General features: G+C 42.3%; 1 long non-coding RNA gene across 1 annotated transcript; it reads left to right on the plus strand.

Annotated features, from left to right (window-relative positions):
• Positions 1-4,308: 4,308 nt before the first annotated feature.
• Positions 4,309-26,172, plus strand: LOC116964314. Its single transcript, XR_004408689.2, has 3 exons — positions 4,309-4,638; positions 16,711-16,826; positions 26,104-26,172. It is a non-coding gene; the product is annotated as an uncharacterized LOC116964314 (long non-coding RNA).
• The last annotated feature ends 305 nt before the right edge of the window (positions 26,173-26,477 follow it).

The following is a 26,477-nucleotide window of genomic DNA, read 5'->3' on the forward strand; positions in this document are numbered from 1 at the left end:
GTAATGGCAACATGTTGTAGGAGCCAGTTCTCCTTAGGGCTTCATATTGCAACAGCGGAGCTATAAACGATGTTATTGAAGTGGTAAGTGTCAAAAGTCAAGCAGGATGTAATTTCAATTGGGAGGTGCTTTTGATTAATCAGCCTGTTTAAATGCTGAGCTGTCCAGGAGAAAAGCCGGTCAGGTTGCTTTTTAGACACTTGAAGGGTAGGAAGTTTGACTGTGCTCTACATGCCCTGTTGCAATGGATCCCGCTCTTTATCCAGAGGCACTCTGGCTAGAGCACAAACTCAGAGAGAGAGTTAGTTTTCCTGCGTACAGCCTTCTCTCACCACTGGCAGCTGCTGATGTGATGCATGCCTTGCTGGGAGGCGCGGCAGATGCATGGGATAAGGACTGTTGGTCTTTGCTCAGCCTGTCTCCTACTAGTACTTCTTGCCCAAGAGAAGCCTCAGCTCAGTGTTTTAAATGGAAACCTTTCCTACCATTGTCAGCCTCTAGTGAAAGAAAAAAAAAAATGAACGTAGTGTTTCATGTTTGCATAGAAGGTTTGGAAAATATAACCTGCAGCGTGTCAGAGACTGACAATCTCTTACAACCTTTTTTATGGGAACTTCCTTTCTGCAGCATTCAAACGAGCAAAGAACTGTTCCACTGTTACTTTTCTGTTTACTTTGGAATGGATCTTTCTATAGCAGAACTGGGATTGTCTCTCAGAGACCAAGCTGTAATTAAAAATCTTGTATATTCTGACTATATGAGGAGAAAAGCCAGTTTTATAAAGATACGCCTCCCTTCTCTGCCCTTGCCTACCCACATCTACCTGTCCCCACTCCAAAAGGAGATTGAAAAGGAAGAGGATGGCTGAGTGGGACAGTGAATGGTGCTCTTGGCTGGCACCAGGAGGGATCATGCCAGCAGCAGAAGGACAGAACTTGGTCTGCAGAGCCCTTCTACCTTGCAGTAGAAAATCCTAATAGAAATTTGTTTTGTTTTATACTTTGAAGTCAATGGGTTGGTTTTCTCTTCCCTCTCCTATTTTTGGAGTCATAAATTTATTATTTTCTGACCATGGAAGGAGGAAATGGTTGAATGCAACTACTCTGTACTGTACAAGAGTGGGAGACCTCCCTGGGCCTGGGGGACAGGGGGGGTGCGCGTGCAGCAAGTGGAGGGGAACATTGGGCAGCGGTGGGACGTGGGTCTGCAGAGTGCTGTCCGTGTGTGGCGAGTGATGAGTGGGAGTTTTCACTATCGGCACTTAACACTGGTGCTCCAGGACCTACGCTGTGTCTGCAGGCTTGCGGGGGAGGCTAAAACAGATTCTTGGCATAAGGTCTTGGATCTTGGATCCTCTTTCCTTAATAGATTGCTCTGTCTCCCTAGTAATACCACTGCAGCTGCAAGCCACGGAGGCATTTTGGCTGAAGTCCTCTCAGTTTAAAGGAGAGAATACTGGATACATCTCCTCAGCAGGAGCATGACTGAATGCTCTCTTTCCACTCCAGCCTGGGAGAGTCCAATTCTGCTGACCTGAGGGACACATCTTCTCATGTCCCAGGCTCTGGAGAAGAGAGAAATAGTGTGTGCAAAAGTTTTTAGTTTATATAGAAAGATTTGAGGTCTCTGGCCAAGAAGCTTTTTTGTGCCTTCTTTGGCTTTTGGAGGTTGCTGAGTTTATTTTTGTCTGTGTGAGCTGGCCTGTTTTTTTAATATATGGCAAAGGTGGCTAGAGTCCTGGATAGACACTTTTTTATATTTCGTATAAATCTAAACAAATACATTAAATAAAGGTCCTTTCACCTCCAGGTTGGTGGTTCAAATCCAGTCGTGCTTGGGAACAGAACTGTTCAAGCAGTAAAAATAAAACATCTCCTGATTTATGAATAGAAGTGTCAAGTTTTGACTTGTTCTGATTACTGGCATCACATTATTTGTGAACATTCAGACAACTGCCAGAAATTCATGAAACACGTTTGTGAATCCCAGAAGTTTCATAAACTTCAGCCTGAGTGATTATTTGCTTTCTGGTGAATAAGTGGGCTGGATAAAGTGGTATAAAAGGAACAGCTAACTAATGCTCAGGTCCCATAGTAATAATAATGAGATGCAAAGACTCTTGTTTCTGTTACACAGGAAAGGGTGGCAGTTTTGCTCCAGTTTACCCCAGGCAATTGCTGTTTGCTCTGGGGAAGTGTTGTTACTAGTTTGAGAAGGCCAAGGAAGAAGGGATCCAGCTTGACTTTCAAATCTTACATTGTTTGCTGGGCCAGCTGCTGGGAGAAAAAAATATCTATTTTTTTGCTTGAAAGGTGAATTGTTACATTGAAGGAACCATAGCAATAATACTGCTAGGTAGTGCTTGTAGAGTATGGGAGGTGGGAAGAAAGCAGGGCTGTGGTTCAGAGATCTGTGCAAGACAGGACAGAGAGCTGCTTTCTGACACGTGAACAAATCAACAGCCCTGTGAATTTGTACTAGCATTAAAGTGCCTTAAAAAGCATGGGGATTTGGCAAATACATATGGATTTCACACCAGGAGTAGAGGTGCCACAATTAGAGCCTAAATTCAAGGCATAGCTGTGCTAAGATGACTCTCTCCCTAGCAGAAACTGCCATACACCTCTTTGTTGGGCATTCAAAAGCTATCAGTGAATTCTGGGCTGTGGGAAACTTGGCTGACAGTGATGGCAGTATGTGGCCTACAGTATTTCAGAGCTACTGAGGGACTAATTGTAAATGACATTTTAAACATTCTTTTTAATGTTCTTTTCCTTCCTCTATGAGAGTCTTTCTATTCTCTCACTGTTTTCTCTCCATCTGCAGAAAGTAAGATTTAGAAAAGGTTATTATAGCTGCTTTGTCACAATATGTAGTACTTGCATGGGGGAAGTTACAGGATAGGGATAACATGGCACGCTTTGCTTCTGCTGCCACTTTGCGTAAGTGTGACTTTAAGACATTACTTTTAATTTCTATTGGTATTATAAATAATTGATCAGGTCCACAATTTATTTGCTAAAGGTTTCAACAGATGCAGTGTAATTAACAGACTGTAATCATTAGGTTTTGGAGAGAGGGTGACATATCAATTTTTTAACTGCGTTTCCGCCTAGAAATACATCCAAGTAGAGATGCCTCAAGAGGGATATACACATGGATGAACGTACTTTGTGCATGCCATTTTATATACATTCTCACTTTGCTTTCCAAGTATTAACATGTGTAAATCCCTTTGGCATGTGTAGATACGTGCAAGTGGGTTGTGCATCTGTAGCATTTATTTGCGTATGAAAGAAAGCATATGTGAAATTGTGTGCACTGAGTTATGCTTGCACTGAGGTCCTTTGAATGTTTGACCTTATGTAGTATCTCTTCAAATCTGCGAAGTGATTCAGTTCCTTTGCCTTAAAAGTAAAGGCAGAGGTGACTTTGGGTAGAGTAATAATGATATTATTTTAGGAAATAAACTTCTGAGGCATAGTGCCCAGTTACATCTCCTTTAATCTAGTAACATGAAAACCACAGAGACGGAAAAACCAGCTTTGGTGGACGAATACAGGTGTAGCTCAGTGCTGCAGGTGTCGAGCTGATACTCAAGCCTCTAGTGAGCACAACCCATTACTGTCAGGGAGAGAGTTTTTTCTACCCACAAAAAGCATAACCCTGTGGCTGTAACACCACACCACAACCCCTTTACTGTTGTAGGTCCCATCTGTTCGATGGACTTGTCTAACAAATTATATTTAGCTCATGGGATCTTGCAGCAGGAGGGACACTGTGGTGCTGTGATGCCCAATCGCCAGCTTTGTGCAGATTAGCGTCAGATGATGTTAGTGCATGCATCTGAGTTTTGAGGGTGATTGAAATACGGAAAAAAAGTTCTGGGGAGATTTGCTTTTCCTTTACATTTTGGGAGAGCTTCTGATGTTTTTGTCTGGTAGCTCCTAATTTCTGCCAATAAATTCTATTTTTTGTGCATGGAAGTAAAGATGATGGCAGCATTTGAAAGCATTTCCTTGCAATGCCAGTTAAACCCCAAGAAGTTCTACCAGGGAAGCAGGTGAGAGCCTTGTGGCAAACTGTGAGGTGGATGCACCTCTAAAGAGCTACCCTTATTTAAAATTTTTTAATAGACAATAAGCAAATGAGCATACTCTTGATTTTCCCCATGCAGGCAAGTGCCCACATGGATTTTTTTTTTTTTTTTTCCCTCTTTTGGAGAAATTGAAGTTTCATTTTGTGTCTTTTAGCTGCTCTAATTCAGGTTTCCTAATGTTATATCACTTTATTTAGGAACAGTGTGGGAGACAAGAATCTGAACTGACTGCTTGATGCTTAAGAAGGTGAATAATGACTTGGAGAAGACCTTGTGCGTATCTTTTGATCTTTGGGCTTCAGACACCCCTTCACCCATAATTAACTTGTGTGTTGACTGATCACCTGAGTGATCAAGGGAGACTCAGTATGTCAGTGGAAACCAGGAAACTATTACTCTATGGCAAAACAGCAATCAAGCCAACTCGTCTATGATACAAATCAGATACCTGCAAGAACAAGTCACGTAATGGCAAGCTGTACTGGAGATAGATGATATCCTAAATCATTATCTTCGATAGCATCAATTATGTTTACAGGGTGAGTAAGACCATGGTATCTTCATGGCAAGTGCTGCATCCAGATAGCAACAGCAGCAGCAACAACAAAAATTAAAATTACAGCATGAATTTCAGGAGGGGCGGTGCACTACACATGACTAGCCAATAAATCAAGACCATCAGTGCATTAGATGGAGTGGAATGTTAATCGTTATCATTCTGTTGTATAAAATGCACAGCTTAGGGTATATAGATCATTTAAAATATATATGAATTTGAAATCAGCCAAAATATATGTCAGGCATTTTTCTTCTTAGAATTATGGTATGTTTTTAAATCGTAAGTGCTTTTCAGGACAAATTTTAGCATGTTCTGCATTCAAATGAAACTTCTATATGTGTAAAGCCCTTGCGTACGCTGCCTGTGAAAGTGAAGGGAATCACTGGATTTATAGGTTCTTTTGCACATTCTGTTAAAGTCAGCCTTTCTGCCTAATGTAGCACAAGGAATAGGAAAGGCTATCATTGCACAACTTTCCATAAAGAGATAGTGTTTACTGTCTGACACATTGCAACTTGTAAACAAAGACTCAAAATAGGTCTGTATTAAAAGAAGGAACTTCAACTGGGAAAGGATTAAGTTAATAACATTTTCTATAATCTCTTTATCAGCATTTCTGTGTCCAGTTTATGATAATAAACAGGCAAAAAAAGATCACGTTTGAGATAGAAGTAAATTTCAATCTGATATGAGTGATGTGCCTCGTAACCAGTTATAATTAGAAGGGAGGCTTCTTACAGCACTGTTCCTCTATAAATCATAACATATATTACCCCAACTTGTACAACAACTATGAAATACGCTATGAAATGTGAAAGTAACGAAATAGGTTCTTTTGTTGCATTTCATTCTCAGAAAAGATGTAATTTGACACAGGGTCATACCTTTTTTTTGAGGGGTTTCTTAATAATAGGGTAAACAGCCCTAGTTCCCTAGAAAACTGTATTAAAATTTCTACTTAGCAATGGCTATTTTGGTTTTTATAGTCACAGTTTGTGCAAACTGAAAGCATTGCGTATTTTGGTATACAGCATCCTTTATTTGTAAGAGTCATAGAATCACAGAATGGGTTGGATCAGAAGGGACCTTGAAGATCATCTCTTTCCACCCCCCCTGCCACGGTCAGGGCCCCCTTCCCCCAGCCCAGGGGGCTCCCAGCCCCGTCCAACCTGGCCTTGAACCCTTCCAGGGAGGGGGCACCCACAGCTGCTCTGGGCACCCTGGGCCAGCGCCTCACCCCCCGCACAGGGAAGAACTTCTTCCTTGTATCTAATCTCAATCTCCCCTCTTTCAATTTAAAACCATTACACCTCTTTCTATCCCCACACCCCCTGATAAAGGGTCCATCCCCACCTTTCCTGTCCCCCCTTTAAGCCCTGGGAGGCCGCTCGAAGGGCTCCCCGGAGCCTTCTCTTCTCCAGGCTGAACCCCCCCAACTCTCTCAGCCCGGCCTCCCAGGGGAGCTGCTCCAGCCCCCCCAGCATCTCCGTGGCCTCCTCTGGCCCCGCTCGAGCAGCTCCGTGTCCTTCTGCTGTTGGGGGCCCCGAGCTGGCCCCAGCACTGCAGGGGGGTCTCCCCAGAGCGGAGCAGAGGGGGAGAATCCCCCCCCTGGCCCTGCTGCCCCCCCTGCTCTGGCTGCAGCCCAGGGCACGGGTGGGTTCTGGGCTGCGAGCGCACGGGGCTGGCTCACGGGCAGTTTTCCAGCCACCAACACCCCCAAGTCCTTCTCTGTAGGGCTGTTCTTAATCCACTCATTGCCCAGCTTGTATCAGTCAATCAAAAAAATCCAAACAGAACTTGACTATGGCGCAAGCTTCATATTGAGCAAAATTTTACACTGAACAAGAAGTCAGAAATACATAATGGTAACTAAATAGATGTGTATTTTCCTTCCTCTTCTGACAGAGTCAGCTTTGACCTGGCCTGGTGCCTACCCACTTTATTCCAGATGTGCCCATAGGGGAAGCAATGATAGGGAAGAAGGCCTTGCTGGCTTGATGCCTAAAAACAAAACAAAAAATAAATAGTAAGATTCTTTGAGTCTTTTTCTTGTATTAAGATCTAAGTCTTTTTCCTATGATACTTTGTTATATTTTTAATAGAAAACGGACGGGTTTATTTCAGAAGTGTGTTCTCTGAAAACCTATGAACCTCTCAGGACTGTTGGTATGGTAGGGCTGTAGCTGCCTCTATTGATCCTAATTTAAAGCTGTAATTGCAAATAAAAACATCATTATATCCCCCAGCTACCTTAATTGAAATGATTGATTCACAGGAGCAAAGCATGATAAGAACTTCTACATGGGCCAAGTGCTTATGGACATTTTAACACCTGCATTTCAGCGTGGACTGGGTTTGTTCTTTTGTAGAAGAATATCATAGGCATTGAGGAGAAACCTTCTCTCTTGTAACATCTGACCTTGTTTCTTGGGCTCCACTTAAAATAAGCCAGGGAACATATCTAGGACTCTGTAAACAGCAGGAGGATCACTGGCTTGGTCTCCCAGATGGTGCAACTGTCTAGAGAAGCCACACGTGTATCAACATGTCAAGGATATGTGCTCTAGTTGTGTGAAGACTAATATAACAGGTTTCTGTAAGTGTAGGACAAATAATATTATGACTGAATCAATTTTCTAGTCTGAAATGGATTAATTATTTACATCTTCACAAACTGCTTTTCTTTCAGTCATCTCCCCATAGATGGAATTTGGGACTTTTTAACCTTATAGTATGGTTTTCTTTTGGTACAGTGTAGAGTAGGATAATGTCAGGTAATTTTCTTCACAGCATCAAACTGCTGTATTCCAGAATTGTTCATTATATTCTGTAACATTTCAGGTTCAGGCCTGAAACCCATGTGGTCTGCAGAATCACTGCCTACACTTTTAACTGTAAGAGATGATCCCGTTGGTCCGTATGTCAGCCTCTTAGCTCTAGCTTACCTCTTGTCTCACACCAAAACTTTTCTGGTCTAAACTAGTTCATTAAATAGGTCCCTCAATTATAAAATAACATAAACAGGTAGAGTATTTTGTGAAGTCCATGTCTGTACAAATATGTAAATGAATTTAGGTAAATCTGACTGAGGTGAATATAGCCCTCATATAAACGGATCAAGTGGTGGATGTCATGGTGAGCCCTGTGCAGGCTGGTGCTACAGGTGTTTTAGCAGCGGGGCTTTAAATCCCTTTCTAAACATCTGTTTGTTATGAGAGATTTGAGGAGGACTGAGAAGACAAGCGTATTTCTCCTCCTCTCAGGGCAGTTTTTGTGAATGAATGTGTTTAGAGCATCTAAGGAGGAATAAAAGTAGATTGTTCTGTTGTTTCTCCTTGCATCTGCCCATATTACAAGATTAGGGCATGCAAAGCATATTAAGTATGTCAAGGTCCTTTGTCATGACTGGTCCTCAGAGAAGATCAACAAAACTCTTTTCCTTAAAGGAAATGGTGGAGATATAAGATACTTTCAGACTAGGAACCTGAAATAAGAAAAAGAGTACTTTTTGCACTGGCATTCCCTCAACCCAGAAGAATGTGACTATTTCATAATAACTCAGGGAGTTGAACACCCAAGACCTTCAAGGTACCAACATTTTTTCAGGGATCTCAGCCCAAGAGATTAGCTCTTCTTTAGCAACTCAGATTATTTTATATTCAGAGCCACATAACTCTACTTATGGTACAGTATAAAAAGGCAGTCATGTCTGCTTAATGTAATCAACTTGGAGGAGTAAATCCGTAGGGCAAGAAATATTTTTATAAATCTTCCATTAAAAATCAATAGGGGAGATAAAAAAAAAAAAAAAAGATTTACCACTATGACTGACTGAAAACAAAAGTGAGATGTCATTCCTCAAGGGAATATATTCTGTCAGGCAGCATTCAAGTATGTGGGACAAACTTAGCTCCTTTAAAAATAAATCAGTATTTTTGAAGAATTAAACAAAACTCTTGTTTATTATATGAAATTAACAATTGTTTTGTCTTCTAGAGGTAAACAAAAGAGCTGAGGGAGTCTCAGTCACTCACTCAGTCTTATGACCTTATGGTCACTGTCCAAAATACCAGCGGTAACATTTCACACTGTAGAGCTAAGAAGAAGAAAAGCAGATACTCAGCAGGGTTAGCCCAGTGTCTTTCCAAGTAATCCCTTATTTTTACAAAACATTTCCATGTGGGAAGCTTGATCACTGAGCAGAAGTGCTGAAAATAGTGTGGCCAGTTCTTTGGGCAGACATTGATATTGACTGGTGAATACCTAAAACAGTTGACAGGCTTTTGCAGTGCTGCTCTGCATGTCTAAATGTAAAACTGATGCCTCGAGCTGAAAATTGATCTATATCATTAAACTCCAACCACAAAATGGGTATCATCATTTGGAAGGGAAGAGGATAGCTGGTATTAGCTCATCTGGTGAAGATAAGTAGCTAGAAAGGGTCTGAAGAACTGTTGCAGATATGAAATCCTTACCCTGGCCTTTGTGAAAAATTGGTTCAAAAGACAAATTTGTAGCATATACTTAGCTATGTAACGGGCCTGAAATGTGACCCTGAATCCAAATCCTTTTCTGCTGGGCAAAGTTGGGATCTGGCTCTTTGCTGACCCTGCAGGCAGGCCTATCTACAGTTAACTAATCTTAGAAAGAGAAAGCAAACAGACTTACTCTTAAGAAAAAGTCTCTCTGTTGTTTTTGTTTTTTTTTTTTTTTTTTTTTTCTTAAGAGAAAATGTGTTGCAGTAATACAGAACCATCATGCTATCTCTGGTTACAGCTGAGTGCCACTACATCAGCAACAGAATATGTACAAATTAAACTGTAACAATGTACCAAGGAGAGGCACAGCAATATCATAAAAATTATCCACAGTACAATATGACTAATGTTGTGTGAAATGCATTCATTGGCGAAATGATGTCTAGGTGTATCTTAAGGAGTTATGCTGATGGAGATAATGGTTATAGAACAGAGATAAAGGAAGGAAAGGCGAGTCAAAGACAAAAGGTTGCAGCAAGGGCAGCATGGCTGGGGAGGGTGCTTGAGTAGGCGTGTTTGAATGGGGGAAAGCTGTGCCCCTGTGGAAGAGAGAAGGGTGTGATAAGAACTCAGTTGCACCTTTCCTACTCGCACGCCTGGCATGGAGGTGTGCTCACTGTTTCAGGCATACACGTGTGTTCCTGCATTCGTTCTCACCTCCTTTCACGTGGACTTTCTGCAGTCAAACATTTATCTAGAAACACAAGCTGCATATGTGTTAAACATTCTCTAGCAGTGTTACTTATAGAAATGTCTTTTGCTTTTCTAAGTACAAAAGCAAACAAAAATCCCAGAGAGAGGGGACTGATATTTTATTAGCATGTATAAAACCAAGAAATCAGCTCAAACTTACCCATAGAGGGGATGGCTAGAGCAAACACTTCATTCAGAAATCATCAGACTCTTCCTTAGTCTGAGAGTCTTTTTAAAGTGAGTAAATGTTTTGCGTGAATAAGGAATTTGGGTATTGGTAAATTAATTTGATTTTCTTCTCTCGCTGTTTAACATAAATTTGGAAGAAATCTGTCCAGTGACCCATTGTGCCATCATGCTTATCCACAGACGTTTATCTAGTACATGAACATTTTGTCTTTAAAGGAACTTAAGGATTACCCAAGTAAATAGCTAAATTCTGTTTTTCAAAACAGCCGAGGTGCTCAAGAGCTCAGTTCACTGAGTGTCTCTTAAAAACATCTCTAAGACTTTTAAAATTGGACCACTTGGCAGAAAAGCGGGGCTGCCTGAAATAAAATCAATCTTTGTGCAGTGTGTTGCTGGAGTGCAGGGCCTGGTCTCCAATACAGTTGGAAGTTCTCAAATTACTAGAAAAATGAAGCAGTTTTATGGTGTTCTTGATTAGTTTGCTACCTGATTGGTTACAAAGAGAAAGCTTAGGCCAGAATCATGCAACAGTTCTTGTTTCTGATGTGTTGGAGCCATGTTAGCTAGTTTTTTTTCCTTATTTATTGATATGTACAAGAATGGGATCTAGACCCAGCCAAAAATGTTGGGATCCAGATCTTTGCAAAGTCCTAAGATATCCAGAGGTGGGAGTTCATTTTGTCTCCTAGTGAAGAAAGGGTCCTCTAGGAACATTTCCATGGGAGGAAAAGCTCTCTATGGAATTCAGGTGTGTTGGACTGAGTGTTTCTGCTGTGCTCCAAAGGCGAAGGAGGAGGGCGCGGGGTGTGATAAAATCGTTGTTTTCAGCCCTAAGTCTGACTTGGATCTGGGGGTTCTTTGTGAACCTCATAAAGCTTTTTCTCCAGCCAGCCACCTCCACCAGCCACTGAGCACGTGCCAGGAATTCCCTGCCGAAGGAAGCTGCCAGAGCTCACAGAGCTGTGATAACCCCCTGCTATCGAATGGCATGAAGCTCCCTGTCAGCGCTGCACTTTCCCCGGTGCAGGCAGGGGCTCGGCGTGGCCAAACTGGAGTATCCTGAGCATGTAGCCCAGGCTTAGTGATTTTGCTCCCTCTCTGCGCTGCAGTTTCCTATTTTTACAGGTCCATGATGGCTCTGTGCAGAATAATTTCTGCCTGCCCCTCTTCATTTGGGAAATAAACTTCAGCCATTTACTCTCGGCATGGGAAAGCACACTGCTCCTTTGCTTTGACAGGAGTGTGTGCAGTAATACAGCAAGCTCAACCTTGAGAAGGGGGAGAGGCACTCTGGGATCTGGGCTGGTTTATATCTCAGCTGATTCTCTTCTTTCTCTCTTCCATATCCCCTTAATAGCTTGACAGGAGAAATATAGGGAAGATACAGCCATCTGATTAACAGTGCTGGGGGCTGGGGGGGGCTGAGGGTGGATGACAGAGAAAGGGAGCGCAGTGTGGCTACCAGCCAAGTTCCAGCAAGAAACAGAATATCTGGCTTCCTCTAATCTCTAGAGGAAAATTAAGTTACAAAAACCTTTAGTGGAAACTTTGCATACGTTCAGTACCATTGCCATGCCTGACAGAAAAAAACTGATATATTATTTAGTTTATAGTTATAGAATTAAAGGCATAAGCTTTCCCACCAGCAATGAAGAAAAAAATCCTCTTGAAAACTAAAGACAAAACCTCTTAAAAAGCCCTGAATGTTTCGTGCTATCAGAGTTCTTGAGAAATTCTCCTTTTGTGTTGATGTATGGTCATGTGTGAATTGTGCATCTGAACATCTTCCCCTATGAGTAAAGATGAATTTTTGCACTTGCCCAGAGAACCCTTCTCATTTTCCCAGCTGTTTGCGCTGCCTTTGCGGGAGCACAGGAGGGCAGGAGGGGAGGTGGGGAGGAAGCTCTGAATTGCCCCAGGCAGACATCACTGGCCAAAGAAGGGGCTTCAGCTGCTCCTGCCGCTGCTTTTTGTATTGCTTCAGAGGGTCCACCCATCATGGTAACCCACAAAACAAAAAGACTGTCCCCCCCCTTCTACATCCCAGACATACTAGATGAAGAACTAGTAAGCAGAAAACAAGAAATGGGTTTCCCAATCCACACTGCGTAGCCAACCAGTCGGGTAAGGCTGTCCATGGGCTAGGAAACATAAAAAGTCATGCAAAGAAGTTGACTTTCTTACTGTGCACATACAACCTGCAACTGCAGGACTAGAGCCTACTTCCATACAGTCCAAAGCTTTGGGCTGCTCAGGAGTTTTTAAGAACGTATTTGAAATCCGCAACCTTATGACTGTGGCACAAAATCAGGTGTTGGAAGCAGAAGTACTGGGACCAGAGTAGACAAAATAGTTAATCCAAGGGGAACACAATATATATACTAAAATAAGGTGGTTAACTATGGGGTGTGGGTCACTCTCAAGGTTTAAGTTATACAGTTGAATTTACACTTGGTCTGGGGGGTTATTTTAGAAGCTATCAATATTTTTCAGGGGATTTTTCTTCCCCTATTAGCACAATAAAAAACAGTCACAACAAGTGGGTGGTCTTACAGTTTGATACCAAGAAGCTCTGCTAAGGTGCCAGCACTTCTGTACAAAGGGCCTTAATTCACTGCAAGGTGCAAGAGCCCGGCAGGAAGCGAGTAACGAATTCCTGCGACAGAACTGCCCATGCAGCCGCCCACACACCGCCCTCCTGAAAAGAAAGCAGCAGCTCTGTTACTCAAGATTCGGTAAAGGGAGCACAACAAAATGAAGAGAAACTGTAATAAGACAAACATCAAAGATTGTTTCTTTTTAATTACCCTCCCTCAGTATCTTCACTCATCAGCTGGAACTCCCTATTGCTTTTTTAAAGTAAATAAAACAGCGAGGTTTTAATACTGACTCACCTCATATGTGACTAAGTGCTGAAACTGGCCATAAATTGTCCATTTTGTGACGTTCTGAATAGCCTCATTTATTCTGGACAGCACACATCTGGTTTTGTGTGCGCGCACAAGCACGTGCACACTTGCACAAACACAACCCTCGCTGCCTGCCACAGGGACGGCCAGGGACGGGGACGGCCAGTGTACAATTTCAGCCCCATATTGAGTTTTGGCTGGTGTTGAGGTCCCTGAGGCTGAAGAGAAATAAAGCTCTCGGAGGAGAAATGGCATGTAAACATGGCTCTTATGTTCGCCTGCATGGAAAAAGTTCCCTTCAGACATGGCTGGTGAATGAATCATGAGAAAGGGCCTGCTAGTGTGCAGGTTTGGAGCAAGCCTGCTTGCAACAAGGTGGAAGGAAATACTGAAAAACGCATCTGTACTTTCTCCTGTCTGAGCAAACAGAGCCAGTTTGCTACCAGCCTGAGAAATCAGCAAGAGGAGAGCACAGCCAGCCAGGGGAACACAGGCTGCTGAGCCACAGGATGCCATTTCAGACCCTTAGCCCATGTTGTAGACATGAAAGAAATCTCATTTCACACATACCATATGAACCTGACATAAGACGAAATGAAGGAAAGATCTAACCAGCCCATCTAGCTTCTTTCCTTCCTCTCATAAAACTCACATGTAAGTAATACTTTCATCATGGTTACTGCAACTGCTTTAGATGTAACATTCAATAAGTATGCTATTTTAATCAGCCATTTATCTCATTGTGGGTGTGCTTAGTGAGGCTGGCTCTTGCTCATGGATGCTGTCTCATGTGTGGGGGTGAGAGATGGCAAGTGGAATGGAATGGTTGGGAGTTATTTAATGGAAGTGTTTTAATGAAACAAAAGATATTTAAATACGTGGTTTGTTTCACTGCAAATTTTTGGCAGTAGATGGGGCCCTAACTGTAATAAAATTCCATCGAGTTGGGAAGCCTTCTGGAGATGGTGCCCAGACGCAGTATATTGGCGCTGACTCCTGGAAGATCAGCTCTGACTTGACTCAGGCACTTTGTTGTTTCTATGTAACTGCCCAGAATGAGAAAAAAAAGGGGGGAAAGGGAGGGGGGAACCAACGTGCATACACCTCCGTACCCCTATCTTTTCACTCCACTCTGTCCTAATGCTTTCTTTTTCTGTCTGTCTTTCCAAAAAGCTGCAAACTCACATCTTCAGTTTGCCCAGGCTCCCTGACTCTGCTCAGGACCGCGGGTGTGAGCAGGAAGGGAAACGCAGCCCTGAAACAGGATGGGGACAGGACCAGACCCTCGCCTTCTGCCGCGACGCTGTGGATTTAGCGTTTCGTTCATGCAAATGCACATTTCCTGGCAGTGCTGGGGCTGGCCTGGAAGCCAGACCTGGTCTGCTTGAGGTAGAGCCATTATCCTAAAGTGCTTTTATTGATCTGTTGACTTTCTGTCTCCCTCCTTCTCTTCCTCTCGTCACCCTGCCAGCCTCCTAAAGACTCGTATCTTGTCTCATACAACCAAGGTATTTTAAGGAGCGAACAATGATTTCGAAGTCAGATTAGACAAACTGTACTTGACCAGTGAAACCAGATATCCCCTGAATGACGTCTGAGGAAGGATCTGTCTACATTTACAAACAGTCCCTCTTTCTCTTCCATTTTTTTTTTTTTTTCCCCTCTATGTATGTCCTGGTGATCTTGAAAAATTGGGACAATATCAGCAATTAATTTCAAGGCCAAATACATCTTTTTTTTATAGCAGCCTATTCCTCAGAGTGGCAAAGCCATATTGTCATGTTTTATTTTTGGTAGGTTAAAGAGAGCTGTAGTAGGAAATCTATATATGTGCTGTGATATCCAGCAGTATTAAAGGGTGAGAATTAAAGGGAGTCCTGAAAGACTTAGTCGTTGGTGCCTATAGAAAGCCAAAAAGATCTGCGTGCCTTCCTGGAAATTTCAGACGAAACGTGTTAGAGTGCAGTATATTACAGTGACCTGACCTACAAATCCATTTGAGCTGGGGATAAAGGGAGAAAGAATAATACTGAAGAAAATGTTTACAATCCTGTGTGTTAACAAATAATAAGACAGGGGTTTCAAGTTGGTTGATTTATTTTGGTTTGTTATTTCAGTGTTCACAGTTTCTCAGGTTTCTGGAAAATTGCATTTCCTTCCTAATAACATTGCTCATTAACTAATTGGTTAACGCATGGGCATTTAGTTAATGGTCTGAAACATATATAGGTAGATACAGAACAGATAAAAAAGGCTAAATTTGGTTATAAGAGTGTGTTTATCCAAACTCCAGGGTCTTTCATAAACCTGAATACATCACTATTCATGGATGGAGTATTTGACAAAGAAATTACCAGTAGTTTATAGTCAAAAAACATAAATATGCATAAATACTTTATCAGGGAATAGCTCTCTAATTTTTAAATGTGGAAACAATATAAATAAAACCATATTTGAGTGAAAACCAGAAATTCACATTGACCTCACTTTCATTAGCCTGGATAGTACTTTATCCTGTACGGAGCGCCAGTGAAAATAGTCTGAGTGTTTTCACTGGAAAATATTAATGAGATTAAGGAGAAAAACTTCTGTAGTCACATTTATTCCTTAACCAGTTTATTCATATCACCATTAGTTTTCTTTTTCTGGAAATTCTTGGGAAAAAAGAGAAATTAATCGCAGTAGTAAGGAAAATAGTTGCCTGTGCACTCCTGAAACCCTCCTTTCAAGTATATTCTATCACCTTTGCAAGCCAGGACCAGTAACAGCTCTGTGACTTACATGAGCAGTTGTGCGGTGCAGGCCCTGGATCACAACTGGCACCTCGGTCAGTAATCAGTGTGAAGAGTTAATGAGCAATCTGCTGGCTGAAATATGTTAATGAAAAGCATTTATCTAAGAAATTTGAATATAGTCAAATATGGAAATAAAGAATCACAGTCTATTTCTGTATTGGTGGGGAAATGAAAAAAATTCTGTCGATGTGTGTCTCGGACTGTGGGATGCCCTGTTATGAACTGAAGACAATGGACCTTGGTTGATTTGGGGCTTCATGTAATGAAAAGCAGTTAACAGTTCAGTGCATTGCAGATGATTTAGCTAATTCTAATACTATGTCAGTAACAGTAAACTTTCTTTTTGAAATCACAGAGAGGGAGAAGGGGATGGGAGTCCCAGGGAAAGAGAATCTTGAAAGATCGAGGCTTGGCAAACACCCCTTAGTCATTTACTTTCTTGGAGAAACTACAGCAGGACCACAGCTACAGCTTGACGTGTGCTGAACTGCACTGCTTGGGAGTAAACCACATAAGCTTCATGTCATGGAATGAGCTAGTAGATAAGAGCCAGAATCGTCTTTCCTTCCAGACAATAGTTCACATTGATGCTGCTGATGAAAAAAAAACATAATTCAGTGTATTCTAAGCTAGTCCCAAATTTGCATTTCTTTGTCAAAACCTGTGCTTACAGATTCTGAGACAATACGTTTGGCCAGTTCTATAGAAGTCTTGATCAGAGCACCAGCTCAACTGGTGAGATGCTCTTAACTTCTGCTATAAGTAGACTGAAAACTTTCTGTGTTTTGAAAACCTAATTGCTAAGTGAAACTACCTGAGTAAACAGGTTTCAGGGCCAGAAAAGGTTCATAATCATGCTTGTCAGGTAAGAGATCTTACAAAGATAATGCTGATGTTAATTCTAACGAGTAAATATGTCTTTATACAGAGCAAGGTGAATTTGTGGACTTCCTTCCTTCAAGATGCTATCAGGACAAGCCGTGAAGTTGGATGTCTGAAACAGATTGAGATGATTTTTTAAACATTGGTACACAAGTAAGCGCTGTAAGTAATTTGCAAGCTAAGGAAAGTGAGCCAAAAATCACATTTTGAGACATAAAAGATGCCTGAGCAGAATTATGTAAAACTCTGTCTCCTCAGACAGCAATGCTGAATATTGACAAGTGCATTTCATGTTGTGGCACCGCCGAGCGTGAGCCAACGCGGAGGCAGGAGATCGGGGAGCTGAGCTGATCCGCTGTGGGAATTCCTGTATCGACAGCAGTACTCTCGTTGTAGTCTTTAGGGCTTTACATAAAAGAAGTTTCCTACATATTAGAATGCAGCGTTTGGTATTTTCAATTACACAGGATTAAAGGCAGTCCCAGTGAAAAGGATTATGAACTGGGATCTGCCTGGCTATTTTCAGTGAGTATCTGCCAGCCAGGTGAGCCAGACAGCTATATGCCTGGTCTGTGGAACATAAGATAAAATAGGAGGAAGAAGGAAAGGAAATATTCTCTGGTAATCTGGGGGGAAGAGAGAGGCAGAAGGAGCCCCACGCACCTTCCATCTCACACTGAATCTGATTGCCAGTGGAGCAGTTGTGAGCTGCTAGGTGCGAATCCCACAAGAGCCCGCTGTAATTAAGCATCCTGTAAGGTGAGGAGGGGTGTGAGCGCTGTGATAAGCTCATCAGCAACGTCTGCATCAACTCCCCACCCCCCTCAGATACCCTTCGGAAATCTTCAGTGTGTTTTGTGTTTATTTCAGGGCCAGGAACAAATGCTGGCAAGTGCAAAGGTGTTAGATGTTGGCCAACCTATCCCAACATGCCCTACCAAGGCACTGGAGGGAATATTACTCTAAGTGGATGATGAGCTCAGTTCAGAGGCTGTTAAATTAAAGCTTATTACCCTCCTTAAGAGATGTGTGTAATGTGGTTTCGGGCTTCTGATATGGGAAAATCAACACTTTCCAAGTGTTTTGTTGTCCTCTCTCTTATGCTTGGAGGGGAATTCAGTTTCTGTTTTGCACTGGGTCAAATTCAGCCTGGAGATAAGATTTCTTCACAAATTTTAGAGTTTGGGATTGCCTCTATGAAGGCAGGGTCTGAGTCTGGTGCAGTGTGCTTTGCAGGACCAGGAGGGGTTTCTCTGTGAACGGAGGGAAAACAAAGAGCAGGGTACAGAGACGTTGAAGTGCTTCTGCAGGGAACAAGTCCTGTGCTGAGAGCACTGGGGCTAAACTGCAGAGCCACGCAGGTGTCCCTGCCCCGTGCTCCCCGGAGCTCTGCATGCCAGGAGATCAGGTTGTATTGCTCCCAGCAGGGTGTAAATGCAGAAAGCCGGCTCGGGTTTAGCTTTCCATGCAATTTAATAAGCCCTGCAGAACCAGGAGTGCCGGGACGGGCGGTGTAGGATCAGGAAGCAGTTTAGATTCACCAGATATTATTAGCTCCAACTCAAGACTGGCCCCGCAGGACTGGGCTGGTTTGCACAAGAAGACTTGAGTGCCTCTGCCATGTGCTCCTCATCATCTCCATTATCTGTGTTTTTCCTTTATCTGGGGTACCACAGCTCCTCTGAAGGATGGAGCATTGGCTCTCTACTCAGCTTTAATCTCTAGCTGTCTTTGGAGGGTCAGGTCAGGAGAGGTTTGAGGTCCTCAGCCCTGACGTGAAGCCCTCCCTGCTTCAGACAGGACTGCAATTGAAACCAGCTGATCCCAAGTCCCTTGCAAACATTTCCATTTCAAACCACTGAAGTTTTATGTCTTCCTAATAAATTTTTTTCTTAAGCCTCATAAATCTCATAAAGATCTGGAACAGCTAGTAAATTTGGCCATTCAGATACACGTTTTCCAGTAAAGAGGATAATGATTGCTGTTTCTGATGCCACCACCCCTTCCCACCCCCTTAGCTCTAGGAGTTCACCTCTTGCTGGCTGACTGCTGCTTGCACGCAAATTGGGCTGTGCAAAGAAAAGAAACACATACAGGTCCCATTTGCCTGAAGATTTGAGGAGTTGCTGGGCCTCTGCTGGCTTTACTACTGCCCCTGTATGTGACAGGAGCAAAATCATTTGTCATCTTCACATCTCAGATCGGAGAAAATAGGTTGATGCTTGCCTGCTCAGGGGGGTTAGGAATCTTGCTCAATTCAGGCTGGACAGCATGCACTCGCAATGGGAAGCTACAAAACTCCAGGATAGGGATCTCCCTCCCAATGTCCCCACAAAACGTAGAAGGTGAGAGGTCTGCACTGTCAGCAGGGCCACAGCCTCAGTGCCTCCTCCTCCCTGCCCTCTGTTCAAGATTGCTCGTGGCAATGCCCACGAGGGCTGCAGGGCTGTGGTTGTCTCTAGTCCTTGGGATAATCCAGAGAGGAAGCTTTCTGCATCCTCCCCCAGTGTACCTGTGGCAAGTCCATCCAAGTCTCTTAGGCTTGTATTTCCAGGTAGGCTTGAAAGAACATGAACCCAAGGACAATATAAACCCAAGACTCCTCACACTTTCATTGGAAATACCAGACAAAAGTGCTGAAGATATTTAGAAAAACATACTATAGAAATAGAAAATTGCAAACATATTTTCCCCTTTATTTGTTGTCTCCCAAATCCAAACAAGCTTATTTCCTTTCCTGCAATGCTGCTTTTGATAATCTTGTGCCAAAGGCACTGAATCTGTTCTTATTGCTGTCAATAGCAAGATGCCTGTTGCTTTTAATGGCTCAGCTATTAAAACATCACATCCCAGTTGTCTGGCTGTGAGCAATCCCAAGATATTGCAGTGACAATATGGAACCTTTTTCCTCTGAATGTTTCTCTGCAAAGTTTGACCATTTTGGCTGGGGTAAAACATGTGTCTATCTGGGATTCTTTCCAAGGATGAGATTTTGACAGCTGTGCTCATGTTGGCAAAAATCCTGACATCTTGTGCTTCGTTGAAATAGCAGATTCTTAGTGGAGAGGGGTGGGAATCCGATTTCATAGATGAACACTTATGAATTGAAGACTGTGAGCCTGGCTTAGCTCTTTTCACTTGGGGGAAGAGGTTGAACCCATCCTCTGGGAACAGGGTGGAGCTTTTCTTTCTTCCCATCCCCACCTGTGGGTGCAGATGGCTGATGGGCAGCGGGGCTGACGGGGGCCCTGTGTGCCTCTGCCAACTTCGTGCGGCAGTTTGGGACATGCCTTGGACTGCGCCCATGAAAGTGGGTGTCAGCCTGGTTGGAGTACATGCCTAACGATTTTCATTTACATATTGGATGTTTAGACATGAATGGTGGGTGGCGTTAGCGCACTTTCAATGAAAATCCACCTTTGCAGCCATGATCAAAGCTTGGCCTATTATTCATGCCAGATAGCTTGTGGAAAAACAAAGCCTTGGTATAGTCTGAAATACCCTGTTTTGGGGTTTTTATTGTTACCATTATGATTATGATGATTGACTGTTTTTTTGTTTGTTTTTTGCTGGAATCTCCATCTTGAACTGGAGAACTATTTCCCACAAAAGCTATAATTATTCAAAGCTGATACATTTCTGCAGTAACCTTCAATCTGATGAACTGTCATTTTTCTGATGAAAAATCACTTATTTGGAGACTAGTATTCCTATTATCTCGACAAACAGGGAATGGTGGCACAGAAAATTGTGTCACAAGGTCACCCAGGAGCTCCACATCAGAGCCAAGGATAAACTGTAACAGTTCTGGTGGAAGGTCATTGAAAACTTTTTGGAAGGTATTTTGCAAATATTGTATTTATTTCAAACTTTCCAGTGGCCAGATAGTTCCTTTATATTTTACCAAGAAAAATAAAAGAACCACAAGGTTTTAAAACCATGTCAACAATAATTTTCCATTTCTGGTATTTTACTGAAAAACAAGGAAAAATATTTTTTAAAACACAAACAAGATAGTAGTCAAACAACAAACCCTCAAACAAAGCATACCTCCAGATGAAAACAATTCGAACAGTTTTGCTCAGGAAAGATTGTAGCTTAGGGTTAGACACACAAAATCAGACATTCATGGTTTGTGTCCATGGCGATGTAAGGTCTTTTATGTTACTTTAACTGTCAAGGAAAAACAGCTAAACTGGCTCAAATTCATACTTGCTGTGCATTAAGTGACGTATACAGACATTTAAGGCACATCAGCAAGCACTTGCATAGCCTTTTCATGTGTTTAAACCCTCAAGCTTATTTTAAGGATTTGGGAGGCTGTAGGTCTCTGTTATATGATAGATCAATCAGATTTTAAATGGTTAAATTCAGGACGGTCCCAGAACAAAAAATCATGCATGCGTGGGGTGGCTGCACACTGTGCTGTGATTGAAGTCAGGCATGCAGGCAAGCTAGAGGTGAGCTCTGAGCATATATTATTTATCCGCACATAGCCCAACCATGTCAGCTGAGTGGCCAGAAAAGTGTCCAGTAACTACAAAATTATATGGGAAAAACTGTACCCTGTATACTTTGCTTCTAGGAGATGGGGTTGAAGAGTATAATAAAGGACACTCTGTATTACGTGGGACGTTTGGTGAGTGTGGCACTGACCGATGGCCTTAGAGGCCCTTTCAAAGTAACGCCTTAATGACAGGCTCTCCCGTCCTCTCCCACTCATTTCTTGAAAACTAGGGCAAATATTAGCACAACTGTGAGCATTGGGCTGCTGTGTTTAGAGTGCTTCTAGCACCCGTGTTAGCTTGATTAAAGCTAACATGATCATTTGTACACTGAGAAATGCCAGTGGCATGTCTTCCATAAATTAAATTGAAATTCCAACTTTAAGTTGTCTTATAGTACTGCAGCAGATCTGTTTACCCTGGAATAGCATAAGGCAGATGTCTTCATCTTTGCTGATTCTTAACAGGTCGCAGGCGTTGACTTTAAATAACTAAAAGCCTTTAAAATAATTTTAAAACATGCTTTCCCCTCCTCTACAGACCTTAACCTTTAGTTGGCCTTAACCAGAAAGACCCAGGATAATGTGATTCTAAAACAGACCATCATAAACCTAGCAGCAACTTTAAACATATAGTGTGATCATTACCTGAAACCAGTGGAGAGGTTGGAATAATTATTGCTCATGTTTACACTTCTGTATCTCAGTGGGTTATGTTCAATCCCTTAATGACGATGATTAAAAACATACTGGAAACGCGTAGTAATTAGAGAGAGCACTTACCGTGATTCTGAAAGCACAGAGCTAGCTTTGAAGTGGAACTGGACACAGTGACTGCTGCCAAATGCTTGTGAGAGTTGGGAGAGCTATGCAGCAGGTCCTTGGTAATTGCACGCATGATAGCATGTCTACTTTGGCACATGCAATATCTGCCTTCAGTACCAACCTTATAATCGCATCTTGTACGTCAGTGAAACTTTTGCACATTGCAGAAGGAGGAAGTGGATGGTGGGTGATGGATCGTGTAAAATGCTCTGCTTTTTAATTTACGTAAAGCCAGAGCTGAGCTTTGGTTTGTTTCTCTGTGGGGGGGCTTTTTGGAGGGTGAGGCAATATTTAGGAAGAGGGAAGGAGGAGGAAGTTTGGGGTGGCAGCAGAGAGCAGGCACTGGTTCCAGAGCTTTGCCCTGCCAAGGTTTCAGTGTGGGTTCTGACACGAAAGGGAGTTGTCAAGCAGTGAGCTGTAAACCTCATGTTTTAGGAGTGTTTTGGTGGATGAGGGATAGAGGCATGTATTGCAGAATGTATTCTTTTGTTTGTTTTTCCCATTTAAACAAACAAAAATACTCTTATTACAAGAAGACAAGGAGGGAGGAGCGATGAGGCTTGTGTTGTAAAATCATGTTTGCTGGAAAAGTTGTCCTATTTTCCATTGCTTAATTTCAGCTGAAAAGGGAGGGCATGAAGGTTGGAGAGAATGTAGCTACTTTCTTGGAAGTATTTTTATGAGCACTAAAAACAAGCCCTCTCAGGAGGGAGCAATTTAGCAGTTTGTGAAGAAAGCAGAGGTAGAAACAGGCGCTCCCCAGCGTTCCCTGGTGTTCCTCTGAGGCTCAGAGGGACTTGGTTTTGGTCAATGTCCTTTAATTTTGTACACCATATCTGTTGGTAATTTTCTCTGCAAACCCAAATTCAGCTTCTGTCCCCATGCTGATGCCATGGAGACCTACCTGCTTACACCACGTGTCTCCCATTTCAGTGACGTTCCTGTCCCCATGATGTTCCCTTGCAGGTCACCAGCTAGCAGCTAATACTCAACACACCTAAAACAAGGCTCTTCCAGATAGATCTGCTCTTTCTTAAGCACCATGAACAATCTTACAATCCCGCCTCTCACTCGGACTCATGGATGTTATCTTTGACTCTGATGTCTCTCTTGGTTCGTGCCTCCAGGCGGTGTCGAACTCCTGCCACTTGTTTCTGCATAGCCTCTCTAAAATGCTGCTGTTTTTGTCCTCACTTATGGCTCACATGCTTGCTCAGGCTGTCATTATCATGCTCCTTAATCACTATTACAACATAGCTAATTCTGGCTTTGGCAAATCCTATCTCACCCTGTTCACAAGTGTTCTTTATGCTGCAAAAAAAGATCATTTGCCTTTCCTGACTGTCACCCCTCTCACTGCATCTATCTTTCAGGTCTCTGCTCTTGATCATATCAAATGTAATCTGCTTGTCTTTGCTCCCAAGGTCTTTCATGGCCTTTCTCCACCCAATATAGTATTTTTCTTTTGTGGTTAAGATGTCAGTTTTGGCCTCTGATCAGCCCACTGTGCCACTCTCTGTTGCCCAGTTTTTAAAATTTGAAAGCACCTTCACATGTTTGCCTGTGCTGTGAAGGCAGCTTCATTACTCTCTTCCCAGTTTCTCTTTAAAACTCCTTTTCTAAGATGGCTATAAAACCTTCACAGCAGTGAAGTTGTTAGTGTGCTGAGTTCTGTGATGACTATGCAAACTTTGGTGGTTTCCATGGACTCCCCTTTGTCGTCTTTTGGCGTGAAGACTCTCTGGTTCAAGAACCATCTGTTTGTGCTGGCTTTGCATGGTGTCTGTCACTGTGGGTTACTGTCCCACGAAGGGAATCCACAGGTGCTATGGTAATACAAAATAATAACAGTAATTAAAAGAGCAAGCATTAATAGCACCATGTGTTGCTTGTCACTGGTCTGTTGTTACGCCTGTGTCACTGAACAAGCACTGATCCTGAAGAAAGTTGATGGGTTTTATTTGCTTCTAGAAAAATGTGGAGGAGTGGATTCCCCTCCCTACTCCATGCCTCTTGCACAGGGCCCTTTCACTGCTCCATTTTCCATTAAGTTGAACATAAAAGGCTTAAAAAGCAGGATGGTGAGTGGTGGGAGCAGCATCATGCAATTCCACTTTTGGGTCTTCTGTGCACTCTGTTCAGAAGTCATTGCTAGTTGGTAGATAGTTTGGGGAACTTGAAGAAAATGAGCTGGAGATTGTTTATGAGAAGAGACAGAGCAATGTCACTGGTCCACATCTGATTCCACTCCTTTATTCTTGCTGGGGTGTTCACTGGAGAATCCTAATGTTGTACGTGGAGTCTACAGAGCCTCTCTGGTCCTGGCCCGTGCAGGATAGGATCAAATGCATACTGACAGGGTTTTGCAGCATGTTCTGCAGCTGTATTTCAGCCCTCAGTCTCCTGAAGCTGCCAGCCATGTGAAACCAGTGTGAACAATGGGCTTAAATCCATTTTCTAAATAGAGTTTTGCCTGTGAAAAAAAATCAGATGCCAAAATGTCAGGCTGCAAACCCCAACTGCCGAGCAGTTCTTTTTCCTGTGAGAAGGAAGAACTCTGGTGAAAAACAAAAAAAATAATAATCCAACCCTGTCAGGAACAAAGGTCGCTGCCTCTGCAGCAGCCAAGTGTGTAGCCCAAGGCCAGTCAACATCTTGAGCCTTATACCGTGGCTTTGGGACCTTTTACAAAAGCTGGGCACGTTTCCAGCGCTGAGCTGTAAGAAGGACAGTTGACCCATGTTGCACCTGGGGCATCTCAGCCTTATTTCAGTTTCACATAAGGCTTTGTCTAGGTTTATTTTATTTAATGGGCTTTTTTAAATTTATTCTGGTTATACTGTCACAGGAAATTCTCACTGTTCTATTACTTTTTTCCTGTTGGAACTAGCCTTAAAATAAAATTAATAAATAAATATATACATACATTTAAAAGTATGCAGACAGGAAAGCTATTCAGATCTGGAGAGGCCTTGATAACACTGCTGATGAGGTTGCCAGCTTTCCCTGAGTCTGAGCTGAACAATTCCTCACCACCTCCCCAACCCCTGGGAACTTAAGTGGTGGTAGCTGTGAAGCTTCTAATTCTGACTACAGGTGTTTGGTTTGAAAGACACCACATGCCATGTTGTAATCTCATTTAGGAAAAAGGTAATTAAATAAAAATACAGATGTGTTACAGTCACAGTTCCTGAACATCTGAAATGCCCGGTGGTCTACAAAAAAGTAAAGAATAAATCTCTCTAAAGGAGGACTATAGTCTCGTCTTTTGTAATATTATCCAGTATTAGTATTTTAAATTAAAACAAAAGGAGAGAGTTTCAGATATCAACATCTGCTCTTAACCATCTCTTTACAGCAGGAACATTGTGTTTAAGAACAAACAAAATAGCAATGCCTAAACTCCCCTCATTCTGCTGCTCTGCATATCCAGATATTCCAGCTAGTGTTTACTTGTTGCACATTCTGCTCCATCATTTAGTGTTTAGCACAATTTTTTTAAGGTACTGCAGATTATCAGAAACATTCCTGGGGTGCACAGTAGTAGCTAGACCTGCTCAGCTTTGTCATAACAAATTGAACAGTCACTGATCTTTCTCTTTTGTATCATTAACTTGAAATGTGTGAATGCCAGTATATTCTTGATAAATTGCATAAAAACATTGTTTTAAAAAAGTTTAGCCAGCTTTAAAATGGACTGTTCTCTGTTCAGCAGTAATGATGATAGTAGTAATGATAACAATAAACTAACTACAGAATTCATCTGGTCTCAATCCAGAAAAATATTTAATCCCATGCTTAACCTTTTAAGCATGTGTGCATTCCTGTTCATCAGATTTAAGCATATGCTTTTTTGTCCTTTGCTCTACTGCTGCTTGATTCCAGCATGTGCCACTCCCGTTACGTGTTTGACATGTGCTATATTTGGTTTTAACTGGCAGAATAAACCTTTGGAATTAGAAAATGCTGAAGAATGGTTACTATATTAATTATCCAACATAATTTTCTGGGGTTGCAACAACAGCTGAGTGGTGTTAGCCTGCTTCTTTACTACATATTTTACAAGCTTGTTGGTTTCTCCTTGACACTGTTTAAACCCTTTTTCTGTAGTGCTACCTGGGGGAAGGAGATCCTCATCTGTCAGTGGAGACTATTGATCCAGGAGGAAGAGTATGAAGGTATCAAGCCTGGGAATGTTACTGTGAATCTTTCCAGTAATGCTTGAGGGTTCTCTCTAAGCCTGAGCTCTTGTAATCTTGCTATTTCTTTGAACTCTCACTTTCAGTACACAACAAATAAACCCAAGCACATTTCTTCCAGTTCTTCTTTACAGAGGGGCAAACCACCCACACATTTCTAGTCTTCGTGGTGTGGTGAGAGCTTGAAACATGATGTGGGTATGATGTTCTAGGCTCCAAAATCAAAAAGCAAATAAAAAGTCCCCTCCATTTCTTATTATTTTTTTCATGATTTTCATGGCAATT

This window comes from Tyto alba, unplaced genomic scaffold (genome assembly GCF_018691265.1).
Source record: "Tyto alba isolate M040663 unplaced genomic scaffold, T.alba_DEE_v4.0 Super-Scaffold_33, whole genome shotgun sequence".
NCBI classification, from domain to species: domain Eukaryota; kingdom Metazoa; phylum Chordata; class Aves; order Strigiformes; family Tytonidae; genus Tyto; species Tyto alba.